We start from the raw sequence: 24,481 nt of genomic DNA on the forward strand, positions 1-24,481 counted from the left end.
TAGCAATGCATTGCGATGCGGTAGACAGAGACGTTGGTAAAGGTATATTGTCCTGCTAACACCCCATAATGGGCTATTATAATACTGTACATGGTGTCCAGGTAGGAATAACCCCCCCAAAAAATGATTAAAGAATATCAGAAATAATGTTGGTACTTATTCATTTTGATCCAAAGCCATGAATGAGTGAGTCACTCAGCTTTATGTAGGTGCCGGGCTGTAAGACTGTGCCATGAACTTGATAATATATTAACGATATTTTGGAGGTTATTTCATTTTCAACAAGACAAAAGTGAGCGATTGTAATCTGAATAAAGGCCAATATAGCTACATGTCTTAAATTCAAGTGTAGAACACCCATTGAATATGGCCGGTGTCCGTAAGCATCGGCAAAAAAATATTATGAAATTGTTGCCAGCAGAGCTGGTTAGGCTGTTTTCATGTTATCCAGAGGTAAACAAACGTCAAGTGTGCGCTCTGAACACATGATGGGTGGGGCTAAAGCTTAAAAGGGTGTGAACGATGCTGAATCGGTGTAGACAAAGAGCTATCTCACCGAAACACTAAAAGGCAATTCTCAAAAGTGAGTTTACAAGTTTATCAACTTTGAAAGTAGAATTACTTTCCCATTGTACCTGAAAAATGTTGTGCATGATATACCATTTTGTTGCTCTGAGTCTCTACTTTTGTCCAATGTAAAAAATAAAATTTTACTACATAAGTCCGAATCCAGGTGGGTAGTTACGTATTGGATCACCAAAAAAAGAAAAAAATTGTTACCAATTAGTTAAATAATAAAACAGTCTGACGGAGAAGTGAACATACTCGGTATTCGTATTCCGAAAGAAAATGATCTCACTACAATACATTTTTATAGAAAGTAAAAAATTGTTAAGATCTTGATACCATGGGAAGAAAAATGTGTCCATTTGTGGAAAAAGCACCCTGATTAAATCTTCAGTCATTAAAAAAATAAAAATCTAACTGGGTCTCTAGCAGATTAGTAAGAATGTCTCACCCCATGTTCAAGAATGGCCTTTTCCCTTTTACTCAGATTACAACCGCTCACTTTCGGTTATTTGAAAATATCTATATTTTTGAAACAGGCCACAGAAAGATGGTTGCAATTTCAGTTTCATCCACCAGAAAAGACAAATACTAAAACAAAAAGTGGTTAAACTCAAATATAGGAATTGGTAAAAAAAAAATAATGTAAATTAGATAATAAAATACAACTGGTGGAGTTGTCACAAACACAGCTAACAAAAATATGGAAATGTCTGCTCTACCCGAAATTACAACTAACTAATTGCAGCACTACCCAAAAAAATGGAGGAAAGTGGAAGAAAATAAGGGTTACAAGACCAAAATTGGTTAAAGAAAATTGTGATAATAAGTATACCAACTTCATTTAAGGACCCCAAAAAATTGACAGCTGTGCCATATATAGCGATTCGGAAAGTATTCAGACCCCTTGACCTTTTTCCACATTTTGTTACGTTAAAGCCTTATTCTAAGATTAATTACAGATGACACAAAAAAGAAAAAACAGGTTTAGAAATATTTTCCCCAATGTAATACTTTATTTACATAAGTATTTAGAAACCTTTCCTCAGTACTTTGTAGAAGCACCTTTGGCAGTGATTACAGCCTCAAGTCTTCCTGGGTATGACTCTACAAGCTTGGCACACTTGTATTTGGGCAGTTTCTCCCATTCTTCTTTGCAGATCCTCTCAAGCTCTGTCAGGTCTCTCCAGAGATTATATAGAGAGGTGTGTTCCTGTCCAAATCATGTCCAATCAATTGAATTTACCAAGGTGGACTCCAATCAAGTTGTAGAAACATCAAGGATGATCAATGGAAACAGGATGCCCCTAAGCTCAATTTCGAGTTTATTTTTAATACAATGTGCTATAATTTCAAAAAAACTGTTTTCACTTTGTCATTAAGGGGCATTGTGTAAAATGACAAAAATATATAATTGAATCAATTTTAGAATAAGGCTGTAACATAACGTGGATAAAGTCAAGGGGTCTGAATACCTTCCGAATGCACTGTAGATCGCAAAATAGTTGGGAAGAGATTTGTGATGTATCGATTCCATGGTACATGCTTTATGAACTGATACACAAAACGACACCGGATTTAAAAAAAAAAAAAAAAAAAAAAAAAAAAAGTTTCAGCATGACAATGCCCCCATGAATAAAGCGAGGTCCATACAGAAATGGTTTGTTGAAATCGGTGTGGAAGAACTTAACTGGCCTGCACAGATTTGATGTCAACACCACCATTGGGATGAAATGAAACGCCGACTGCGAGCCAGGCCTAATTGCCCAACATCAGCGCCCGACCTCGCTAATGCTCGTGGCTGAATGGAAGCAAGTCCTCGCAGCAATGTTTCAACATCTAATGGAAAGCCTTCCCAGAAGAGTGGAGGCTGTTATAGCAGCAAAGGGGACCAACTCCATATTAATGCCCATGATTTTGGAATAAGGTGTTCGACAAGAAGTTGTCCACATACTTTTGTTCATATAGTGCATTTCTGAAATATTCTAACAGGGCCATGCACCCTTCTATTGGTGTGGTAGCCTAACCAATCTGTATCTCATTGGATAAGTGAAATCAAGGTGCATATGGGGAGGGGTTGAGGGTAGCTGAAGGATGGGACAAGAAAAAAAAAACTATTGTAAAATATACTTAAAAACAAATATGGGGGATTGGAAATAATGCAGACAATTACGTTGATGGAAGCCATAATCAGCAATATTAAAGCTGATCTGGTCCATGAAAAAAATATACACTGCTCAAAAAAATAAAGGGAACACTTAAACAACACAATGTAACTCCAAGTCAATCACACTTCTGTGAAATCAAACTGTCCACTTAGGAAGCAACACTGATTGACAATACATTTCACATGCTGTTGTGCAAATGGAATAGACAAAAGGTGGAAATTATAGGCAATTAGGAAGACACGCCCAAAAAAGGAGTGATTCTGCAGGTGGTGGTCACAGACCACTTCTCAGTTCCTGTGCTTCCTGGCTGATGTTTTGGTCACTTTTTAATGCTGGCGGTGCTCTCACTCTAGTGGTAGCATGAGACGGAGTCTACAACCCACACAAGTGGCTAAGGTAGTGCAGTTCATCCAGGATGGCACATCAATGCGAGCTGTGGCAAAAAGGTTTGCTGTGTCTGTCAGCGTAGTGTCCAGAGCATGGAGGCGCTACCAGGAGACAGTCCAGTACATCAGGAGACGTGGAGGAGGCCGTAGGAGGGCAACAGCCCAGCAGCAGGACCGCTACCTCCGCCTTTGTGCAAGGAGGTGCACTGCCAGCGCCCTGCAAAATGACCTCCAGCAGGCCACAAATGTGCATGTGTCTGCTCAAACGGTCAGAATCAGACTCCATGAGGGTGGTATGAGAGCCCGACGTCCACAGGTGGGGGTTGTGCTTACAGCCCAACACCGTGCAGAACGTTTGGCATTTGCCAGAGAACACCAAGATTGGCAAATTCGCCACTGGCGCCCTGTGCTCTTCACAGATGAAAGCAGGTTCACACTGAGCACGTGAGCACGTGACAGACGTGACAGAGTCTGGAGACGCCGTGGAGAACGTTCTGCTGCCTGCAACATCCTCCAGCATGACCGGTTTGGCGATGGGTCAGTCATGGTGTGGGGTGGCATTTCTTTTTGGGGCCGCACAGCCCTCCATGTGCTCGCCAGAGGTAGCCTGACTGCCAATAGGTACCGAGATGAGATCCTCAGACCCCTTGTGAGACCATATGCTGACATGCACATTTGTGGCCTGCTGGAGGTCATTTTGCAGGGCTCTGGCAGGGCACCTCCTTGCACAAAGGTGGAGGTAGCGGTCCTGCTGCTGGGTTGTTGCCCTCCTACGGCCTCCTCCACGACTCCTGATGTACTGGCCTGTCTCCTGGTAGCGCCTCCATGCTCTGGACACTACGCTGACAGACACAGCAAACCTTTTTGCCACAGCTCGCATTGATGTGCCATCCTGGATGAACTGCACTACCTGAGCCACTTGTGTGGGTTGTAGACTCCGTCTCATGCTACCATTAGAGTGAGAGCACCGCCAGCATTCAAAAGTGACCAAAACATCAGCCAGGAAGCATAGGAACTGAGAAGTGGTCTGTGACCACCACCTGCAGAATCACTCCTTTTTTGGGGGTGTCTTGAAATTGCCTATAATTTCCACCTTTTGTCTATTCCATTTGCACAACAGCATGTGGAATTTATTGTCAATCAGTGTTGCTTCCTAAGTGGACAGTTTGATTTCACAGAAGTGTGATTGACTTGGAATTACATTGTGTTGTTTAAGTGTTCCCTTTATTTTTTTGAGCAGTGTATATTAAACGTACTTGCCTTAATGACTTTACCAGAAAAAGTGTATCACGATGTACAGTGCATTGGTAAAGTATTCAGACCCCTTCCCTTATTACGTTACAGCCTTATTCTAAATTTTTTTTTTTTTTTTTTTTATCTCAAACTACACACAATACCTCATAATGACAAAGCAAACAGGTAGAATTTTGTATTTGCAAACGTATAAAATAAATAAAAATGCAATATCACATTTATGTAAAGTATTCAGACTCTTGACTCAGTATGTTTTTTTAATATTTTAATACTATTTCAAATTTCTAAAAACCTGTTTTCACTTTGTTATTATGGGCTATTGTGTGTAGATTGACGAGGCATTTCTTTTCAGGAATAAGGTGTACAGAGGTAATCTCACTAAAAAAGACAAGCCATTAAATGGCTTTCTGAGAATGACAATTTCATTGTTCGCACTGTTGACAAAGGAGGGGCTGTTATTGTACGCGGGAGGGACACATATGAGCAGGAAGCCTATAGACAACTCAACAATACTGACTAGTACCTCTTTGCCTAACTTTTTGGAGAATATGAAACGAGAGTTGGGTGATGTCTTGGGCCATGCCAAAGATGAAAAGAGGATCGCTAAACAAGAATGACTTTCTTCTCCCTGCCCACCTTAGGTTGGCGTGCTACTACATTATCAAAAGTCCAGAAAGATCCTCACAACCCTCCTGGAAGGCCCACCTGCTAAAATGATCCTATATCAGAGCCAACCTCCAAGTATACGGATTTCTACATTAAGCCATGTGTCCAAACTTCCCACTTTCCTTTAAGACACCACTCGCAGTCTTAACAAGCTGAGCTTAAAGATGTTGGATCTTCTTACTTGATAACAATGGATGTTGACTTTTTTTTTTTTACACCAATCTTGCACACAATGAAAGTCGAGGCTTTAAAGCATTATCTTCAATTTAGGCCAGTATGCCCCCTGCTGACTTTCTCCTTCAATTAACAGAGCAGACACTAAAAAACGTTTTCCTTCTCCAGGACAAGCTTTTCAGACAACAGAAGGGGACTACTTGGGGGCTTATTAGGGGGATTAGGGGGATTTTAGGAATTTTAGTCAATTCTCTGTTCTGCTTTACAAATGTGTGGTTTGACAGATACTGAGTTTAGGAAACAGTCAATGTTTCAAATTCTCGTTGAGTGAATTCACAGTTGTGGAATTCTAACGGTTGATGTTTTGATCCAGAGAACACTAAAAGAACGTAAAACAGAATAAATAAAAAAAATCTGGATCTGAAAATCTTAACTCCGGATGGTTCATTACAAAACCACTTCCCCGAAAAGTACGGACCGCAATACTATCCGCAGGATGGTCAGTTTTCAACCCCGCAACTTAGATTAAGAACATGCCCGTCTGTTTAAAAGGCTGCGCAGTATTTGTCACGGGGGTGGATGATTGAGGATAGCTAAATCTCTGGAAAGAGAAAGTCTTCGCAAAGACCCACCACAAGCCTCAAAAACCCAAACCAATCTACTTTGTGACCCGACATAGCCAGGAGGCAGCCAGGCTTAAGGACATTAAATGCAACTGGAGCATAATTTAAAGTGATCCTATTTCGTGTGATGTGTTCACTGAAGCCCCAGCATTTTCTTACAGAAGGGCCCCTTTCCCTCAAGGATAAGTTGGTGTGCAGCGAGCTCACTCCAGTAACTAAGCCAAGTTGGATCCCCAAGCCCACAGGCAACTTCATGTGGTAACTGCAATCACATTGGAAAAACAAATACTTTCAGGGACACTTGTGGACCTAGAACCTAACAAGTGCAATTGTTTGTCAACTGCAACACTACCTACAGTATGTAGCGTACAGGTTGGAGCAGTGGCGGATATAGGTAAAGGCGACATGGGCAGCTGCACAGGGTGGAATCTTGCCGGGGGCAAGAAATAAAATGTAAAAAATGGTGATATTTGCACGTCACGTCAATGATATGTCACCGTGTGGGACAATTAACCTTGTCAGAGTAGGCGCCCTGATTCTAGTTTTTGAGCTAGGCAGACTACTGCCTGGGAAGGTCTCCCACCCAGAAGTATGAGATGGGAGGGGGGCGGGGGTAGGTTGACCTCAGGTCTCCCGACTGGAAGCCCGAGGTAGGGGGGGGGGGGGGAAATCAATCAAATAGCGCACCTCTAACTTTGTACAGTATTAATGCAATTAGTAAAATCAGTCACACTACAAAACAAACCAAAATTCTTTCATAATACTGTGAATATATACTTTGAGATATTGTAGCATTTTTTCTAGTTTGTGCGAAATCGTTAAGAATAATATTAAACCAGTTTGCACACCACCAAGGTCAATTGGTTTAGTCTTGACTCTTGGTTGACAGTGTTGGTGGATGGGTAATGTATTGATGCTCGAGTGCCAAATCAACAAAAATTTGTTTCGATTTGTCTTTGTTACGAGTCTTATTTTTATATATATTTATATAGTTTTAAAATGTCATAATTTTTTTGTGTTCCAAATGTCTGAATAAAAATTAGTTAGTGCAGAATGGTGCTTTATTTATTGTTGGCGGGAGGGGGGGTTGCCCAGGGAGCTATACAAGCTAGAATCGCCACTGGGTTGGAGTGCCCATGTGCATGTGGGTGTTTTTACATAGGACATACTAGGCGTCTCAAATGCCTCCTACAACGCAGAACATTCTGGATCTTTAAACTAAGCGCCAGCTCCAAAAATGAGGAAATGTATTATTCTCCCTTCCTGTAAGAGATGTTTTTGTTCTCCGTGATTTCTTGTTCTACATTAAGTTTGTTAATATGAGTGCATGTGTACACATTGTATTTCCCTTTTATATTTCATTGTGGTATTGCATTCTCATTATTCCATGTTAAATGTTTGGTCTTTGTATGTTTAATGTTTGACTTGATCAACTACATATGGTAATGAATGTAATCACTTCCCATGAGAGTTAGTGGCAGACAAACAGGTGTCTAACCTATTGTTTGTCACCCCGATTGAAGGCTGTTGCAGCTGTAACGCGTCCATTTCATTTTTTTTTATTCTTGCCATGCATTATGCTTTTACATTTATTTTAACTACGAGTGCCTTGATTACTTCTGGAAGTTTGTTTTGCACAAAGTCTATTTCGGTATTGTTGTTGATAGTCCAGAATCAACGCATTTTAATTCTCTGATCACTTATGTGTGTGTGTCCTTTAACATTAATGGCATTGCACTTCATCACTTACACTTAGCTCTGACATGTCACAGGAGCAGCAAATCTACCACCACACAGTGGCTAAGACAACCAAGCTACCTGGGGGACAACACACGACGACTCCTATTAAAGCACTAACCCTGCACAACTTAAAGTGGCGACTCCTGAGACGGCACTAAGAAAATACACCACATTCCCAGAAGGAAAAAATATTTCTGAATGTTTTTTTCCCCCCCTCACGAATTAGCAATGATCTCTTTTCTGTTGGATTGTTTTTATGTGTGTTGTACAAATATGGAAGTGAAGTATTGGAATGTGAGCTCTGACTAGGTGATTTTTATTACTGCTATATTACACTATTTTCTGTCAATGAAGGATACAGTCGCTAGTGAAAGTCTACACACCTCTCTTCATTTAGCTTCCTTAAAATTAAAGGGATAGTTCACCTATTTTAAAACAGTGCCAGGGAAACTAAACCAAAGCATGGAGTTCTGTCATACTTTGTCCATAGACCGCTTACTGAGTAAGGAAGCCAATAACATTTTAGCATTTGTTCACTATGTTACAGTGAACATACATTGAATGTAAACTGAGCAAAAATATTATAAAAAAACGTAACATGCCACAATTTCAAAGATTTAGCCGTTTCAGTTCATAGAGGAAATCAGTCATTTGAAATAAAGAAATTCGGCCCCAATCTATGAATTTCACATGACTGGGCAGGGGCGCAGAACTGGGTTGGCTTACGAGAGCATAGGCCCACCCACTTGGAAGCCAGGCCGACCCCCTGGGGAGCCAGGCTCAGCCATTCAGGATGAGTTTCCTTTCAAAAGGGCTTCTTTTCAGACAGAAATACTCCTCAGCACCCCCTCTAACGATCCCGCAGGTGAAGAACCCGGATGTGGAGGTCCAGGGCTCTCAAGTGGGTCGCCCACAAGTCACCATACAAATGGTCTGTGGTTGTGAGGCCGGTTGGACGTACTGCCAAATTCTCTAAAACGACATTGGAGGCAGCTTATGGTAGAGAAATGAACATTCAATTCTCTGACAACCGCTCTGATGGAGAATCCTGCAGTCAGCATGCCAATTGCACGCTCCCTCAAAACTTGAGACATCTGTGGCATTGCGTTTGACATAACTGCACATTTTAGAGTGGCCTTTAATTGTGACTCACCACCTGGATTCGGTCTAATGTAGCAAAATTTGAAATGTTTTTTTACATTATATAAAAAGAAATGACTTGGAGCTACAAAACGGTATATCATACACTGCATTTGAGGAACAATGGGAAAGTAATTCTGCTTTGAAAGTTAATCAACTTATAAACTCACCTTTGAATCGCCTTTGAATGTTTTGCTATCTAGTTTCGAGCTCTTCTTTGTCTACACCCATTCAGCCTCGTTCACACCCTCGCCCTAAGCATTAGCCCCAACCATCTCGTTTCGCTCTCGACTCGTACACTTGACACTGACTGAGGATTTGTATACCTCTGGACAACATGAAAACAGCTCTGCAGGCAACAATTTAATTTAGCTTTTTTGCAGACGTTTACTGACACCGGCCATATTCGATGGGTGTTGTACACACATCACGTAACGTTAGCTGGCTGGCTCGTTAGCTAACATTAGCTACAGTTGAAGTTTGCATACACCTCAGCCAAATACATTTAAACTCAGTTTTTCAAAAATTAATGGACATTTAATCCCAGTAAAAATTCCCTGTTTTAGGTCAGTTAGGATCACCACTAAGAATGTGAAATGTCAGAATAGTAGGAGAGAGAATACTTATTTCAGCTTTCATTCATTTCATCACATCCCCAATGGGTCAGAGGTTTACATACACTCAATTAGTATTTGGTAGCATTGCCTTTAAATTGTTTAACTTGGATCAAATATTTCCAGGTAGCCTTCCACAAGCTGCCCACAATAAGTTGGGTGAATTTTGGCCCATTCCCCATGACAGAGCTTGTGTAACTGAAATCAGGTTTGTAAGCCTCCTTGCTCGCACATGCTTTTTCAGTTCTGCTCACACATTTTCTATAGGATTGAGGTCAGGGCTTTATGGCCACTCCAATACCTTGACTTTGTTGCCATTTTACCACAACTTTGGAAGTATGCGTCGGGTCATTATCCTTTTGGAAGACCCATTTGCGACCAAGCTTTAACTTCCTGACTGATGTCTTGGGATGTTGCTTCAATATATCCACATAATTTTCCTTCCTCATGATTCCATGTATTTTGTGAAGTGCAACAGTCTCTCCTGCAGCAGAGCACACTCACAACATGATGCTGCCACCCCCGTGCTTGTAACGCTCGTCTTTCTCCTCATCTGAAGAGGAGCAAGGATCGGACCAATATGCAGCGTAGTTTGAAGACATATCTTTAAATAAAGAAAGACGAACACGAAAAAACACTTGAACAAACTACAAAATAACAAACGACGTGAACAGACCTGAACTTGAGAACAAAACACATGAACGCACGAACAGGACGGAACACACGAACGAACGAAACAGTCCCGTGTGGTACAAACACTGACACAGGAACAATCACCCACAAACAAACAGTGAGAACAGCCTACCTTAATATGGTTCTCAATCAGAGGAAACGTAAAACACCTGCCCCTGATTGAGAACCATATCAGGCTAATTGAAAATGAACCCAACATAGAAACACATAACATAGAATGCCCACCCAGCTCACGTCCTGACCAACTAAACAAAGACAAAACAAAGGAAATAAGGTCGGGAACGTGACAGTACCCCACCACCAACCAAGGTGCGGACTCCGGCCGCAAAACCTGAACCTATAGGGGAGGGTTTGGGTGGGCATCTGTCGACGGTGGCGGCTCTGGCTCTGGACGTGGTCCCCACCCCACCATAGTTAATCCCCGCTTCCGTGGCCTCCTCCTAATGGCTACCCACCATATTAACCCCACTGGATTAAGGGGCAGCACCGGACTCAGGGGCAGCTCCGGACTGAGTGACGGCTCTGGCTGCTCCTGTCTGGCGGGCGGCTCTGGCTGCTCCTGTCTGGCGGGCGGCTCTGGCTGCTCCTGTCTGGCGGGCGGCTCTGGCTGCTCCTGTCTGGCGGACGGCTCTGGCTGCTCCTGTCTGGCGGACGGCTCTGGCTGCTCCTGTCTGGCGGACGGCTCTGGCTGCTCCTGTCTGGCGGACGGCTCTGGCTGCTCCTGTCTGGCGGACGGCTCTGGCTGCTCCTGTCTGGCGGACGGCTCTGGCTGCTCCTGTCTGGCGGACGGCTCTGGCTGCTCCTGTCTGGCGGACGGCTCTGGCTGCTCCTGTCTGGCGGACGGCTCTGGCTGCTCCTGTCTGGCGGACGGCTCTGGCTGCTCCTGTCTGGCGGACGGCTCTGGCTGCTCCTGTCTGGCGGACAGCTCTGAAGGCTCAGGACACACGGGCGGCTCTGAAGGCTCAGGACAGACGGGCGGCTCTGAAGGCTCATGGCAGACGGGCGGTTCAGACGGCGCTGGGCAGACGGATAGCGCAGACGGCGCTGGGCAGACGGGCAGCGCAGGCGGCTCTGGGCAGACGGGCAGCGCAGGCGGCTCTGGGCAGACGGGCAGCGCAGGCGGCTCTGGGCAGACGGGCAGCGCAGGCGGCTCTGGGCAGACGGGCAGCGCAGGCGGCTCTGGGCAGACGGGCAGCGCAGGCGGCTCTGGGCAGACGGGCAGCGCAGGCGGCTCTGGGCAGACGGGCAGCGCAGGCGGCTCTGGGCAGACGGGCAGCGCAGGCGGCTCTGGGCAGACGGGCAGCGCAGGCGGCTCTGGGCAGACGGGCAGCGCAGGCGGCTCTGGGCAGACGGGCAGCGCAGGCGGCTCTGGGCAGACGGGCAGCGCAGGCGGCTCTGGGCAGACGGGCAGCGCAGGCGGCTCTGGGCAGACGGGCAGCGCAGGCGGCTCTGGGCAGACGGGCAGCGCAGGCGGCTCTGGGCAGACGGGCAGCGCAGGCGGCTCTGGGCAGACGGGCAGCGCAGGCGGCTCTGGGCAGACGGGCAGCGCAGGCGGCTCTGGGCAGACGGGCAGCGCAGGCGGCTCTGGGCAGACGGGCAGCGCAGGCGGCTCTGGGCAGACGGGCAGCGCAGGCGGCTCTGGGCAGACGGGCAGCGCAGGCGGCTCTGGGCAGACGGGCAGCGCAGGCGGCTCTGGGGAGACGGGCAGCGCAGGCGGCACTGGGCAGACGGCAGACTCTGGCCGGCTGAGGCGCACAGTAGAATGCCCACCCTTACCTGGTTGAATGCTCCCCGTAGCCCGACCAGTGCGGGGAGGTGGAATAACCCGCACTGGGCTGTGTTGGCGAACCGGGGACACCATGCGTAAGGCTGGTGCCATGTATGCCGGCCCGAGGAGACGCACTGGAGACCAGACGCGTTGAGCCGGCTTCATGGCACAATGCTCAATCTAGCCCGGGCCAGTGCGGGGAGGTGGAATAACCCGCACCGGGCTAAGCACACATACAGGAGACACTGTGTTATGCGGTAAAGCGCACTGTGTCTGCCCGTACTTTCGCTCTCCACGGTAAGCTCGGGGAGTTGGCGCAGGTCTCCTACCTGACTTCGCCACACTCCTTTGTAGCCTCCGCCAAGAAATTTTTGGGCTTGACTCTCAGAGGAAACGTAAAACACTTGCCCCTGATTGAGACCCATATCAGGCTAATTGAAAATTAACCCAACATATTAACACATAACATAGAATGCCCACCCAGCTCACGTCCTGACCAACTAAACAAAGACAAAACAAAGGAAATAAAGTCAGGAACGTGACAGTGCTTCACGGTTGGGATGGTGTTCCTTGACTTGCAAGCCTTCCCCTTTTTCCTCCAAACATAACAATAGTCATTATGGCTAAACAATTCTAATTTTGTTTCATCAGACCAGAGGACATTTCTCCAAAAAGTACGATCTTTGTCCCCATGTGCAGTTACAAACCGTAGTCTGGCTTTATGGTGGTTTTGGAGCAGTGGCTTCTTCCTTGCTGAGCTGCCTTTCAGGTTATGTTGATACAGGACTCGTTTTACTGTGGATATACATACTTTTGTACCCGTTTCCTCCAGCATCTTCACAAGGTCCGTTGCTGTTCTGGGATTGATTTGCAATTTTCGCACCAAAATACGTTAATCTCTAGGAGACAGAACATGTCTCCTTCCTGAGCGGTATGACGGCTGCATGGTCCCATGGTGTTTATACTTGCGTAATATTGTTTGTACAGTTGAGCGTGGTACCTTCAGGCGTTGGAAATTGCTTGTGGAGGTCTACAATTTTTTTATGAGGTCTTGGCTTATTTCTTTTGACTTTCCCATGATGTCAAGCACAGAGGCACTGAGTTTGAAGGTAGGCCTTGAAATACATCCACAGGTACACCTCCAATTGACTCAAATTATGTCAATTAGCCTATCAGAAGCTTCTAAAGCCATGACATGATTTTCTGGGATTTTCCAAACTGTTTAAAGGCACAGTCAACTTGGTGTATGTAAACTTCTGACCCATTGGAAGTGTGATACAGTGAATTTATAAGTTAAATAATCTGTCTGTAAACAATTGTTGGAAAAATGACTTGTCATCCGGCGCCGACAGAGATGGCCGCTTCGCATTCTTAGGAAACTATGCAGTATTTTTTTTTTTTATGTATTATTTCTTACACTGTTACCCCAAAAAATCTTAAGTGTTATTACAAAAAGCCGGGAGGAAGGATTGGATATAAGAGCAACATCAACTTACCAACATTACGACCAGGAATACGACTTTCCCGAAGCGGATCCTCTGTTTGGTCACCACCAGGGACAATGGATCGGATCCCAGCAGGCGACCCAAAACAACATCGTCACCGCAGTAGAGGCATACGTAGCGGCCTCCTGGTCAGACTTAGACGGGCAAGCACACCACCCACCGCTTCCAAGCATATTAGTCGCCAATGGCCAGTTTCTAGACAACAAGGTGGACAAAATTAGGGCACAAGTTGCCTTCCAGAGAGACAGAGATTGTAACATTCTCTGTTTCACGGAAACATAGCTCACTCGGGATATGTCAGAGTCGGTACAGCCACTGGGTTTCTTCATGTGTCGCGCCGACAGAAACAAACATATCTGGTAAGAACGGCAGGGGTGTATACCTCATGATTAACTCAGTCTATTCTTGTTCTGAGAAAGGAAGGCTATTCCATGTGAGAAATTGCCAAGAAACTGAAGATCTCGTACAGCGCTGTGTACTAATCCCTTCACAGAACAGCGCAAACTGCATCCCAGAGTCGCATCTTCACTGTTGACTTTGAGACCGGTGTTTTGCGGGTACTATTTAATGAAGGTGCCAGTTGAGGACTTCAGCCATCTGTTTCTCAAACTAGACACGAATGTACTTGTCCACTTGCTCAGTTGTGCACTGGGGCCTCCCACTCTTTCTATTCTGGTTAGAGACAGTTTGCGCCGTTCTGTGAAGGGTGTAGTACACAGCGTTGTACCAGATCTTCAGTTACTTGGCAATTTCTCACATGGAATAGCCTTCATGTCTTAGAACAAGAATAGACTGATGAGTTTTAGAAGAAAGTCTTTGTTTCTGGCCATTTTGAGCCTGTAATAGAACCAACAAATGCTGATGCACCAGATACTCAACTAGTGTAAAGCAGGCCAGTTTTATTGCTTTAATAGGACAACAGTTTTTCAGCTGTGCCAACAATTGCAAAAGGGCTTTCTAATGATCAATTAGCCTTTTAAAATGATAAACTTGGATTAGCTAACACAACATGCCATTGGAACACAGGAGTGATGGTTGCTGATAAAAGCCGTTTCCAGCTACAATAGTCATTTACTACATTAACAATTTCTACCCTGTATTTCTGATCATTTTAATGGACAAAAAAATAAAGTGCTTTTCTTTCAAAAACAAGGACATTTCTAAGTGACCCCAAACTTTTGAACGGTAGTGTACGACATACAGTGCTTTTGGAAAGATCCAGACCTCTTGACTTTTTCCACATTGTTACGTTACAGCCTTATTCTAAAATTAATTAAATAGTTTCCCACTCAATCTACACACAATTGCCCATTATAACAAACCAAAAATAGGTTAAGACATTTTTGCAAATGGTTAAAAAAAACGTCTTTTAAGACATCACAGTTACATAAGTATTCATACCATTTATTCAGTACTTTGTTGTAGCACCGTCGGCAACGATTACAGCCTCGAGTATGAGGCTACAAGCTTGGCACATCTGGATTTGGGGTGTTTCTCCCATTCTTCTCTGCAAATCCTCTCAAACTCTCAGGTTGGATTGGGAGCGTCTCCCCACAGCTATTGTCAGGTCTCTCTAGAGATGTTTGATCGGGTTCAAGTCCGGGCCACTCAAGGATATTCAGAGACTTGTCCCGAAGCCCCTCCTGCATTCTCTTGGCTGTGTGCTTAGGGTTGTTGTCCTGTTGGAAGGTGAACCGTCACCCCATTCTGAGGTCCTGAGTGCTCTGGAACAGGTTTTCATCAAGCGTCTCTGTACTTTGAGCCATTCAGGATCGAGGGATAGAGGACCAGAGCCCAGTCCCTGCCGCTGAAAAACATCCACACAGCATGGTGCTTCAACCACCATGCTTCACCGTGGGGATGATGCCAGGTTTCCTCCAGAAGTGACACTTGGCATGCAGGCCTAAGAATTCAATCTTGGTTTCATCAGACCAGAGAATCTTGTTTCTCATGGTCGGAGGTCGACCGATTAATCGGAATGGCCGATTAATTAGGGCCGATTTCAAGTTTTCATAACAATCTGAAATCGGTATTTGGCAGATGTATTTTTTTACACCTTTATTTAACTAGGCAAGTCAGTTAGGAACACATTCTTATTTATTTTCAATGACGGCCTAGGAACGGTGGGTTAACTGCCTCGTTCAGGGGCAGAACGACAGATTTTTACCTTGTCAGCTCGGGGGATTCAATCTTGCAACCTTACAGTTAACTAGTCTAACGCTCTAACCACCTGATTACATTGCACTCCACGAGGAGCCTGCCTGTTACGCGAATGCAGTAAGCCCAGGTGAGTTGCTAGCTAGCATTAAACGTATCTTATAAAAAACAATCATAATCACTAGTTTAACTACACATGGCTGATGATATTACTAGTTTATCAAGCGTGTCCTGCGTTGCATATAATCGATGCGGTGGCATTCGCGAAAACGACTGTCGTTGCTCCAACGTGTACCTAACCATAAACATCAATGCCTTTCTTAAAATCAATACACAAGTATATATTTTTAAACCTGCATTTTTAAACCTGCATATTTAGTTTAAACCGTGCTTCTACACCTGCATTGCTTGCTGTTTGGGGTTTTAGGCTGGGTTTCTGTACAGCACTTCGAGATATTAGCTGATGTACGAAGGGCTATATAAAATAAACTTGATTGATTGATTGATAGTTCATATTGCCTGCTAACATGAATGTCTTTTAACTAGGAAAAATGGTGTCACTTCTCTTGCAACACAATCATGGTATATGCAGCAGTTTGGGCCGCCTAGCTCATTGCAAACTGTGAAGACTATTTCTTCCTAACAAAGACAGCCAACTTTACCAAACGTGGGATGATTTAACAAAAGCGGATTTGCGAAAAAAGCACAATCGTTGCATGACTGTACCTAACCATAAACATCAATGCCTTTCTTAAAATCAATACACGGAAGTATACATTTTTAAACGTGCATATTTAGCTAAAAGAAATCCAGGTTTGCAGGCAATATTAACCAGGTGAAATTGTGTCACTTCTCTTGCGTTCATTGCACGCAGAGTCAGGGTATATGCAACAGTTTGGGCCACCTGGCTCATTGCGAACTAAATTGCCAGAATTTTACGTAATTATGACATAACATTGAAGGTTGTGCAATGTAACAGGAATATTTAGACTTATGGTTGCCACCCGTTAGATAAAATACGGAACGGAATAAACGTTTTGTTTTCGAGGTGATAGTTAACGGATTTGACCTAAGGCTCGTTTTCTGTGTGTTTATTATATGTAAGTCTATGATTTGATAGAGCAGTCTGACTGAGGGGTGGTAGGTAGCAGCAGGCTCGTAATAGTCAAAGGTATATGGTTTAGAGAGAAATAGTCTACGCGTTATAATTCCTGTAATAACCTGCGGCTGAACTTGAAAGGGGTTCCTTCGTTATTTTACCGTTCATGTCTTCCATAGAGAATGTCTTGATCTACTTCAAATAAGGTCTGTGTTTCGTGCAGGCTTAAACCGCCTCGACGTTTTGATACCCGTGTAAATCTCACTAGGATAAGGTAATGTTTGTCAACATATTTTCATAAATCCACTCTACAAAAAAAATTATGTTTGCTTATATTTAGTCAATATTGATCAGAGTTACCTTGTCCTATGGATATCTACACAGTTATAAAATTGTCAAGGTGGTGTAAGCCTACACGAAACGCAGACCTTATTTTAAGTGAATCTAAAAATATCCTATGGAATAAATGAATGAAGGAACCGCTTTTCAGATTTTGCTAGAAGGTGTCATGGGAATTATGACTGGCACTTTGGTTGTCAATTCTTACCATGCCCATTATTAAAATAGGATTTCCTGCATATAGAAATTAAGGTTTTTGTTTTCAACATTCATCACAGGTAACTTAAACTATTTTTATTCAAACAGTTGAGAGTATTTGTCTCCTAAGCAGACTCTTCAGTATCATTGTCACTTCAGAGCTGTGTGTGTGTGTGTTTTACAGATGGCAGAGAAAAGCAGAGCACCAGTGTGGGACCATTACATGGAATTGGCACCAAGGAAAGCAAGGTGTCTTATTTGTGATAAAGATGTAAGCATGGGGTCAGCAACGACTAAATCAAAAAATACCACCAACCTGTGGAATCACCTTAAGAACACCCATCCAAAAGCCCATAAGGAAGCAGTGATGAAAAAAGCAAATGCAAATTCTTCACAAGGAAAAAGTGATAGACACATCGCAGGCTACAATCTTACAACTTTTTAATAAGCAAGCAAAATGGCAGGACAAAGACCCAAGGGCCAAGAAGATGGATGTAGCAATTATTGAGATGATTGCCACTGACAACCAGCCATTCACAGTGGTGTCTGAGATTGGTTTTCAGCAGGTGATTACTCTTGCTGAGCCCCGGTACAGGATCAAAGATGAAAAGTTATTTCGCACAGAAATACTAGATAAAACACATGAAAGAGTTGATGAAAGTGAAGAATCTGGTGGCACCAGTCAACGCTCCACACATGGCATTCACAACTGACTGCTGGTCAGGCACTACAGAGTCCCTGATGAGCCTTACTGGACATTTCATTGACAATGTTTGGACAAGAAAGCAGGTTGTGCTGAATGTCAAGACTATGACTGGATCACACACAGGAAACTACGCCAGAGAGATGTTTTTGACCATGTTGGAATACTGGGAAATCCACACAGAACGTGTAGTGCTGGTCCTCAGGGACAGTGGGGCAAACATGGTGAAAGGTATGAGACTGGCAGAGCTTCCAGACTTCAGCTGCAGTGCACACACCCTACAGCTTGTAATCAATGATGGCCTATCCAGTCAGAGAGCTGTGCTAGACATTATTGCCATGTTGAAGAGCTGTGCAACTCACTTTGACCACTCTGTACTGGCCAAACAGAGGCTGAGGGCCAGTCAGGAAGAGCTTGGCCTTCCCAAACACAGCATCATCCAAGCAGTTCAAACTCGCTGGAATTCAACACTACACATGTTGCAGAGGATGTTTGAACAGAGGCGTGCACTGAATGTGTATGCAGGTGAATACGGACACATCAGCAGTTTGTCTGCTGCACAGTGGGACATTGTCTCTAACCTAATTGAGACTCACCTATGGAGGAGGTGACACTGGAGATGAGCCACACAACTCTACAGCCGCATGCATCATCCCCAGTGTGTCGGTGCTGAAGTTGATGCTACAGCAGGAGGGTTCTTCCACTCAAGGCATCACAACTTTACGGAACACCATGTTGGACAGTCTGACAAGGAGGTTCTCCAAGGCCGAGGAGACAAAGTGCCTGGTGCTGGCAACTGTCCTAGATCCACATTACAAGAGCTATGCCTTCACTTCAGGGACAGCACTAGAGAAAGCAAAAGAGTGGCTGAAGGAGAAGTCTGACCTACTAAGGAAACCAAATCCCAGAGCCAGAGCAGATGGGACGAGTGAAGAGGACCGGGATGCAGGTGCATAAAAGCAAAGAGTCCAGGTAGATCAGCCACCCAGTCTGGTGGACAGCCTCTTCGCTAGAATCCTTGGAAGCCAAGAGGGCAGGGCTGAAGTCCAGTGCAGTTTTGAAATTGAGTTGGAGCGTTACCTCACAGAGCCTGTCATTGACAGAAAGAGCGGCTTGCCTTTGGAGTGGTGGAAGTAGAATGAGGACAGACTTCAATCACTCTCTCCACTGGCAAAGAAGTTTCTCTGTCCCCCACCTTCTTCGGTCCCAAGCGAGAGTGTTCAGTGAGGTGGTGATCATTTATGATAAGCGGAGGAGCAGACTGACAGGGGACCATGCAGACAAGCTCTGCTTTCTGCACTACAACCTAAAACTTCTTAACTGGGAATATTGAAGGTCTGATTGGTAGAGTGCTGCAGAGATGGTTGTCCTTCTGGAAGGTTCTCTCATCGCCACAAAGGAACTCTGGAGCACTGTTAGAGTGACCATCGGGTTCTTGGTCATCTCCCTGACCAAGGCCCTTCTCCTGATTGCTCAGTTTGTTTTTTGGTTCCCTTCCCCTTGTCAGAATCCTGTCTACGGACAATTCCGTCGACCTCATGGCTTGGTTTTTGCTCTGACGTGCACGGTCAACTGTGGGCCCTTTATATAGACAGGTTTGTGCATTTCCAAATCATGTCCAATCAATTAAATTTACCACAGGTGGACTCCAATCAAGTTGTAGAAAAAACGTCAAGGATGATCAATAGAAACAGGATGCACCTGAGCTCAATTGAGTCTCATAACAAAGGGTCTGAATACTTATGTAAATACAGCATCTTTGTTTTATATAAATTTGCAAAAAAATTCTAAACCTTTTTTTGCTTTGTCATTACGGGGTCCTGTGTGTAAATTGCTGACATTTTTATTTTATCAATTTTTGAATAAGGCTGTAACGTAACAAAATGTGGAAAAAGTCCAAGTGTTATGAATACTTTCGGATTGCACTGTAGTATGAGGCCGCAACCTGGAACACAAGCGTGACCAGCACACAACTAATTCATGCCTTACAGTAATACTAGAGTGGGTTACATAATGTTATACGTTAATAAAGTCACTACATAACATTCCATCTTCAGCCAACCAGAAATGACCTAAATAGATGGAATGTAGCGCAATAGTGATGCACTTCACAGAGAGTAATGCCAAACTGCATGCAGGGAGACATGAGAGCTGGCATTACAATTAGTTGATCTTTACCACCTGTGCTGGAAAGTAAATTGCTTGAGTAAAGCCTCCGTCACATTACTCATAAACCCCGCGCTACTTTGCGCCGGATTTCATGCATTTCAATGGGGAAGTAGGAAACTCTGGAATTTCCGACTTGCTTAATGCGGCACTTGTATAACTTCAACCAGTTAGCAAGTCGGAAATGGCCTTGTTCTGACAAACACTTGAGCGGCATTAGCCTGTTGCGATTCTGGATGGCCAGATTGCCAGCAAGAATGAGAACTGGCATATGGTGACTCGTAAGTGCCTCGTTTCATCTTGTTATTGATACCATGTCTTGTTTTGAGGTGTTTTGACTGACAAATTCGCTAGCAAACCAACTGTAACAATGTATTTGAGACAATTGAAGTAAGTGAACCCACAAGTCCAAATCCCCATCTCCAGCCATGGCTAATTTCGTAAAGGGACCATTTTATCTTGCCACCAGAGGACAACACAATGAGATGCAACAATTTAAATAGTTTGTCAATGACGTATGCTCTCAATGCGATTTGATAGGAGTGACGCTAAATCCAATCTGGCTTCCCTTAACACTTGTTGGTGCGCCGGGAACATTCACAGTTGAGCTCACTCAGTTTAGTTCAACGTTGATAGGCTATTTTACACTTTTAATTAAGGGAGGCCAACTGCTTGTTGGCTTCCCTTGCATTCAATACTACTGGCGCCAAACATGTCATCTTCTGGACCAGACAGCATCAGTTGCCTACACATACATAGAGGGGCGCTGTTTTGCTCTCTCGGATGCCTTCTCCAGTGAGATACATTCAGCCTCTTGTGAATTGAAGGTAAATTATGAAACCGAGACAATATTTTTTCTTTGTACATTTGGGGGAATTCCCTTGAATCCATGCCACTGACTGCAAGCTAGATTGACCTGCTATAAAATTAGAAACACGTTGAGTTACACTGCACTTTTCCGTTCAGTATTGGGGCAAGACAACATGAAGATCCCAAATAATATACTTCACGATGTAAATGGGGCATAACAAAATGTCCTGACCTTGTGCTGCATTACCAATCAATTCAATTTCTCCTACACGTGTTATGAATATGCACCGTGATTTTATTGTCCTGTCGGAATGGATGCATAGCACTTACATGAAATGTATTGATGGCGTATGAGAAACCAACTTCTGTGCACAAATCTGCGACATGAATTGATTGACATGTCACCGGTTTCAATTTGCCTAATGGTGACTACAATGCTGTATAACGTTATCCGTAGTTAGTATGAAAGCGCAACTATTTCAACACAGGTTAACTAGCTAGCTACCGTAGCAAACAACTTGGTAATAAGATAACCCAGCTAGTTAAACTAAAAAAGTTTCAGGCATTTGATTCAGGCTGGCTTTTGATATAGCCAACGCAGTGTTAACGTATTGGTTAGCTTTAAACGTTAGTAGGCTACAATTTTGAAAAAAACGTATTTTTATCCACCTGGACTAGATTAGTAAAAAATACTTGGGTACAGTAACGATAGGTGAAAGCATCATTCTTGAAGTTTACTGCAGCCCACGCAGTTGTACCTGCCGCTTTCTTTCTCGTGACCATCAAACCAACTGAGCTAGCATTTGAAAGCGTGCCATTTTCTTAAGTTTGTTTTACAATTTAGCTAATTCGTTGGATACAGTAAAATAGTATTTGCAGTTTCCTTACCTTTGGTGATAAAGCTCACAACAATGTCTCTAATTGACGAAGGTCCATGCAACAAACGCCCACTGCCCGTCCAAAGTAAGCGAGGTCAAGAATATATGGGCAGCAGCGGGATTGTAACTATAAGTGAGCGATCGTAATAGTATCAGTTATTCTGCGCTCTGGCAAAACTCAGACGGGAGCGCTCTGAAATCGGAGTAGATAACCGGAGTGAATTTACGAACAGCCCCCTAAGGAAATGTACAATATAGGCAGCCAATCAGTTATTCTACTTGGAATCTCAGAAATTGTTAGATTCCATTGGTCAACCAGCTCAAATAGGAAGGATGCGCATTTTAATTTCCATCAGGTACACAGACCACATGGGTCATCCAAGTCAAGCCGTGAAAGAAAAACTAGCAAACATTATTTTTATATGAAATTAATCCAAATGAAGTCATTGTAGTATAGTGCAAAGCATTGTTTATTTTGCCCTCACATTGTTAACAATGTGGAGTTCCTAAAGTCTCAAATGTGTCAGGTGAAGGGAATGCAGCACTTTTGATAAGCATCGGTTGGTTTATCATCATGCTGAATAGGCTATTCGCAGATAGTCTGGGCTTTTATTAAAATGATAATCGCACGCAGAATGACAACACCAATTCTATCCAGGGCTTGTAAACCAATCCTTACACAATAGGCTATAGGAAGGCTACCATTTTCCATTTGTGCAATTTGATAGCCTACAAACGCCTATTGCCAAACGAGTCGGTGTGCAAAGGCAGGTGTAGGCTAGGTGTGTTTAATTTATCAATTAGTGCATTTAGAGTTAACATGCACCAAGTTCGACTTGATAAAGTTGCCAAGACTCCTACCACTAATCACTTTTTTAGTCATGCAGATTAGACTAATACCTAACCTGTCACATCCCAATTAAGGATAATAGGCTCTGGGGTTGCGATAATGTAAACTGGTAATAAGAAAAATAACTATCATCCATGTTCAACAGAGACCTGTTCACTTATCAGTTTGCTCTACTGCAAAAATCCTAGAAAAGCTATGAGACGATATATAGGTATAGCCAATTTCACGAGCACTAGTCAAGACATAACGAGCTATAGCCTATCCAATGCATATTGTAGTAGGCTATTCCCACTCGTGGCTTGGCTACCTATATGACATGCGAGACCCAAAGATTCGCACTCACTGGACACAGAATGTAGGCCCATAGTTTGACATGGGTCGCAAAAAAACATAGGCGTACAGGGGCATAGACTAATCTAGACATTCATTTGTATGCACCGCAATTCTACACAATGAATCTCTTCAATGCAACGAAAACGTAACTGCAAACTTTGGCTATATGGTCCTCAATGTTGACTACCATCAAGCTTAGAAGTCATAAAATATCGATTTCACAGAATGAATAAATGTGCAAATGTCTTACCGTTTCTACGAATGAAAGTTATGGACGTCCTTAGCCAAACGATCTTTAAAAATAGAGAATCAAGAAAGCACTTGCCAATATAAAGATGAATTCCACTTTTCTCTTAATTCAAACTTGGGAAAAAAATAAAAAATAAAATTATTAAATCAAATATTCATTTAACCAAAAAACAGAAATGAGTCCCTTTCAGCCAATGCATTAAATCAAATTTTAAAAAAATACCGAAGAGATAAAAGGAATCAAATAATTTAAAACGCCGGCTTCTGCCTGTCTCTCTCTTTAAAGGTTCACCACACAGATACGCGACATCGCTAAGTGAAAAGCAATGTAAGGAGGTTGTCTTTAAAAGGAAGATAGTCCTGTCAGCAAATATGTAGGGCCGTATCACAGCAACGCTATACCTCTCCGCTCTCGCTGTTTCTTCCATTCAACCTAAAGACACGAGCACACATGCACGCGGAAGTATACCCGGAGTAGCTCCATCCACTGTGATGCATCGAAGTGCCTGAATGTAATTGGTTATGACATGTCCTCATCGGGCTTTCCATCCTACCAAACGAAATATTATATTGGTTATCTTTTATGCCATTCAAAACGATCACACGGTATCCTGAATATGGAATTTGATGTTCAACAATACCGACTTGCCAGAGAGACGTAAAAGCTGGCATGTGGGAATAACGAAATGTCTTGATATTTCATTTTACATGGATTGAACAGGGGAAAGAGGGAAGTGCGTACGGCCCAGTACATCACTGGGGCCAAGCTTCCTGCCACCCAGGACCTATATACTAGGCGGTGTCAGAGGAAAGCCCCAAAAAATGTCAAAGGCTCCAGTCACCCAAGTCATAGACTGTTCTCTCTACTACCGCACGGGAAGCTGTACCGGAGCGCCAAGTCTAAGACCAAAAGGCTCCTTATCAGCTTCTACCCCCAAGCCATAAGACTGCTGAACAATTAATCAAATTTACATTAACACCCTCCCCCCCACCCCCCTACCTACATGCACAAATAAGCTCGACTAATCTGTACCCGCACATTGACTAGGTACCGGTAATAGTATTTGGAATAAGAGGCGTTTGCCTCCTATTTCCATGCATACCGAACAAATAAATCGGCATTCAGCACCACAGCTTTCAGCACCAAGGACAGCGAACGAGAGTTCTGACAGAGAGCACACGTTTTTCCTCTGCATTCACAGCTTTGTACTGAGCATGTTTACATTTAGCCTACTGCTTCCCCCACAGCGTTTTAGCTATGTTATTCAAACGCAAAAGACGATTAGAGAACGTTATTTAACATTTAAGTAATTGAGTACAAAAGCAGCACAAATAATATACAAATAACTCGAAGGACATGATGGAAAACCTTAATACAACTGTTTTTAAAGCATAAGCATT

At 43.7% G+C, this 24,481-nt stretch overlaps 1 protein-coding gene and 1 pseudogene across 6 annotated transcripts in view; one reads left to right on the top strand and one right to left on the bottom strand.

The window, feature by feature from the left end:
• The window catches only part of LOC129835036 (ELAV-like protein 2), a 128,976-nt gene extending 105,437 nt beyond the window's left edge, over positions 1 to 23,539 (bottom strand). For 2 of the 6 annotated variants that reach the window (XM_055900377.1, XM_055900372.1), the window contains exons 1-2: positions 23,082 to 23,537; positions 13,290 to 13,493 (exon numbers count right to left, since the gene is read on the bottom strand). The gene's annotated coding sequence lies outside the window, so the exon portion shown is untranslated. Of the gene's footprint in view, positions 1 to 13,289; positions 13,494 to 21,658; positions 21,853 to 23,081 lie in introns of those variants that run through there. The other 4 variants (XM_055900376.1, XM_055900374.1, XM_055900375.1 and 1 more) reach the window with 3 other exon arrangements.
• Positions 17,260 to 19,097, top strand: LOC129835035 (zinc finger BED domain-containing protein 4-like; annotated as a pseudogene).
• Positions 23,540 to 24,481: the final 942 nt, after the last annotated feature.

The sequence above is a fragment of the Salvelinus fontinalis genome, chromosome 36 (assembly GCF_029448725.1).
Source record: "Salvelinus fontinalis isolate EN_2023a chromosome 36, ASM2944872v1, whole genome shotgun sequence".
NCBI lineage: Eukaryota > Metazoa > Chordata > Actinopteri > Salmoniformes > Salmonidae > Salvelinus > Salvelinus fontinalis.